This window comes from Setaria italica, chromosome I (assembly GCF_000263155.2).
Source record: "Setaria italica strain Yugu1 chromosome I, Setaria_italica_v2.0, whole genome shotgun sequence".
NCBI classification, from domain to species: domain Eukaryota; kingdom Viridiplantae; phylum Streptophyta; class Magnoliopsida; order Poales; family Poaceae; genus Setaria; species Setaria italica.
Window position 1 is genome coordinate 2819863 of NC_028450.1, and position 4462 is coordinate 2824324.

A 4462-nucleotide genomic window follows, 5' to 3' on the forward strand; every position below is an offset into this window, starting at 1 on the left:
TTCTGATGGGGGTTGCAACAACTTTTGGATAGTGATTTATACGTGACCACCTAGCTAGTACAGCGAACCATAACATAACTTTGTCTAAGCCCTCAGCATCAGAGTTGTTGGCATGCCGCTTGGCTGTGCCGTCGTGTATCACATCATCTCCTGTTTTCATCTGACTTATGTAAAAGATGCTCTCTTTTTAAATTCACCTATGGTTGACCCTACTATTAGTAGATCCAGCCCACTTAAGGAACCTCATGTGGACATGGTATTTCCACGCGCAGTGCATACAGGAGCTGTCTCCAGAAATAGTTCCACAAAATCCATAAAAAAATATCGTATTCTTTTGATTATAATGAGATTTGTGAAGAAAGTTTTGAAAAGGATATATCATGAACATGCCCATCACTAGTAACACAGGTACTTTCGTCTATACTCAAATATATAGCTTTGTCCGAAGTTAAAATACATTCTATTTCCCTTTTCATAGTATAAACCAATATTCCCGTCATCCATGCATTCTTGAATGCGTCAGTATCGTTTTGCAGAGCCTCCATGAGGTAACCCTTGTACCAAAGACTATTCGGTATTCTTGTACAGGCGCACAAAAGATATCAAGGAGCGTGAATCACGACTTTGTCTCATTTCTGAAAGCCCTCGCCCGGAGATCGATCTGCTGATGCACGAAGACACCAAGAACCTTGAATATGATGATTCTTGGTAAAATCACGAATCACGATTTTGCGAGCCTGACACCAATTGCCGTGAATCACGATTTTATCTCATCTTTGAAAGACCTCACCATATATAAGAGGTGGACCTTGCTGGTCCTCCAGCAGTCCAACCATGCTGTATCATCACGCTATTTCCTTTTTTCTTAGCAAACCAATATTTAAGTTTTGTGGAGCCTCCATGTGCGGGAAAATCATTTTGTGGAGCCTTCTTGTGTTAAACCATGTACATCACATTATCACAAAGACTATATATTATGCATGCACATCAAAGTTTTGAATATCTCAAGAAAAATTCCTTATGTCATCCTCTCATGCAATGGATACGACATTATACAAAAACATACAAATTAAAGCTAGCTAGGTTAATTAATAAGATTTAAGTAGCCAAAGAACATCATGAATTTCTGTACCTTTTCTCCGGCATCCAACATACATGTAAATATATACTTATGTTCTACACTACTGTAGAACAACTTATCCGTGTCACTATGTCATCCAATAATATCCATGCAGTCCAAAGTCCAATGTTACCTATGGGTCATCTGGGTCAACCGGCAGCCGCGTAGGGCCCGGGGCTCGAATACACCAACCAAAGTCTAACTTTACCTATGGAACATCATTCAAACTTCATTATCATGATCAATACCTACCAGCATATAGTGATGGGAGTTGAGCATGATATACGGTGGATTCCACGGAGTGACAGGAGTATTCAAAAAATTTCAAAAAAATATGAGTAGAATAGAAGGTTTTGAGTTTCCTACTGCTTGTTGTTTGACCTATATGGTTCTATTAATTCATTTATTGCTCTAATACCATCCCTGTGGGGACTTCCCTTCGGAAATCCCGCTGATTACCTATATCAGTCCCCGGATCGGTAGCTGATACAGCCCTCATCACAGATTAGCAGCAAAACAATAAAAGACGCATAAAGTTATGGAAAAATAGTTTTTCAATTTGCATAGCGGGGTGGTGCAGTTGCCCACTCCACAGCTAGAATGAATCTGGAACTTCTAACCTATTCGACAGAAGCAAGGCTGAGTATACTTATGGTTTGTAATCCTAGCATTAAAATTATATAAAATGCATATATGATCAAGGAAAGGAAGAGGAGGTTTGGTTTTATCAAGAGACTCACTTTATGTAAGGTGATGTGAGTTTTGGGAAAGGAAAAGAAAGAAAGCCCTTTTACGAAGTTGTTGGCCCCGGAGGGGGAATGCATGACGGCCGACAAGGATAGGGCGGTCGGAGGTGATGCATGGCGAGGGGGGAAGTACGGCAAGGATAAGGGAGGAGGGGGGGATGGGGCTGCCTTGCTTGGGGTGAAGGTGGCCAAGGGGAGCCGCACCGGCGGGGCGGCGCTGGGCGCGGCAACACTGGCGAGCGGCCGCAGGCCACGCGTTAGCGGGCTGTGGCGGAGGGCGCCAATGCGAGCGGGCCGTGTGTGCGTGCTGGGTTGACTCGGGCATGGGAGGAAGCGGAGGTGAGCAGGGCCGAAATGGGGAGCGGCCGAAACGGAGGTTGCGGCCCATTCGACATTCTGGTTTGGTTTTTCATTTTTTTGAGAATAGGTTTGAATCCAAATTTTAAATGGATTTCAAATTTGAATTAAATTTGAGTTGCAGACTAGGATTAGACATGAAATTAGGGCTTTTTCGAAGAGTTTGAGGTTTGATGATATTTGAGTATGGCTAGATTTGAATAGAGGCATCGTAGAGGTTTGGATGAAATTAATATTCAAATTAAATTGGATATCACTTCTAGGATTTTAGGAAAATAAATATTATTCCTAGGATATTAGGGATTTAAATAATCTGATGATGAGAGGGGTTTGGCATAGACTCAAGGATTTGCATATTGGATTTAGATAATATTTAGATGGAATTCGGCATAGGGTCTGAATGGAGTTAATATTTGAATGAAATGCAAATATTCTTCCCAAGGTTTCTGGAAAGAGAAGTTTATCGAGAAAATACTTCTAGGATTGGAGAGAAAAGAGTGTTCACGAAGAGTTCCAAGGGCACCCAAATGCAACACACATGATGGTAATTAATGCAAGATTTACTTATAAAAAGGTTTTGAATATTTGGGGAAAATTATGTTTAGTTTATAGTAAAGGTTATTTGTTGTCGGTGTCGCAGCATATATACATTTGCAGTCACTATGACTGCATTATGTATAGCTGCAAGATAAATGTGTAAGTGTGTGTGCTATAATTGTATGGCTTTAATTTAACATTTATGCATCCATACCACAGTATATGTATTTGTCAACCACAATAATAATATAATATCGGTGTACTACATCTCCTGTCTTCAATTTGCTTATTTACTTTTGATGCTTCTAGGGTTTTTCCATTATACACTAACTTATCTATAGCTAGCCATATAACTGGAACATACCATATAAAGTCCAAACCATCGACAACTGGAACATGCCATATAAGCCCTCCTTTCGTGCCTCGTGCCGCTCCCACTCTAGACTTTTAGGCACGTTGGGCCATGACGACACGGAATGACAATAAGTTTTTTCCTAGGCCCATGCACGACCCATGGCATGGTGGCATGGCTCTCAGAATATATGATGCTACCATTCGTCTTCTCACGTATATAGTTTCTAAATTAGTAGAGGGATTGAACTTGGATATATAGATTGTGGCTATTGTAATGACTTGATATATTCTTGGAAAGCCCTCGCCGTCCTAGAGGCTGGCAAGACTGCTTGGCTGCCAGCACTCGTGTATCACGCCATCTCCTATTTTTTAGTGCAAACCAACATACCTGTAAAATACTAATGTTCTACACTACGGTAGAACAACTCATCTACGGATTGAACATGGATATATGACATTGTAGGTTGATGTTAGGATTGCCCATGGTGATATGGGAGGCTGCAAAATTTAAGATTTTATAAATATTTATTTGTATGATTCTAATCATGAAAGGTAGATTTTATGATTTTCTTATATGAACATTGTTTATGCCAAGCTTTATGGAAGGCGGCACGGACGATTTTCAAAGGACCAGCTGCAGATTAGCTTATGGGCTATTTTTGTGCCATCCTAGTCCAAGCACAGCTGAGATACCATACGTGTCTGTGCTGTGCTGCCCATCATGCTGAGGTTCTTGGCATGGCACGGCTCTTGTGTTTGTGTCGTGCTAGCACGTCCCAAAATTTATCGTGTCGTACCGTAATTTGGCTATGCCAAAATATCATGTTTCAGTTGGTCCATAAATAACACGGACCAGGTCACAGCTGAAATTTTAGCCATACCCTTGTTATTTGTGAATAGGAAATGTTGGTTCTCAGTAAATTGCTCTGACGATTACTTCTTCCATCTGGAAAAAATAAGTGTGTACTTTATTCCAAAACTACAGGTGGTCCAGTCCTCGTGATGTCTGTCGTTAAGCAATTGCCTATTCTTCAAGCTTGCACAGACGCACAATGACACTAAGGTGCGTGAATCACGACTTTGCCTCGTCTTTGAAAGCCCTCGCAATTAGATCGACCTTTATTGCTGCTCGCTGTTGATGCACAAAGCTAGACACCAAGAACCTTAAATATGGCGATTTTTGGTAAAATATATCAGATGCTGTTTGTTCTTTGCTACCTTTCGCGCGAGCTTGACAGCAAGTGCCGTGAATCACGACTTTGTCCATCTTTGAAAGACCTCACCATCAGGGATGGACCTTGCTGGTACCTGGTCCACCAGACGTCCTGTATCAGGCTATCTCCTTTTC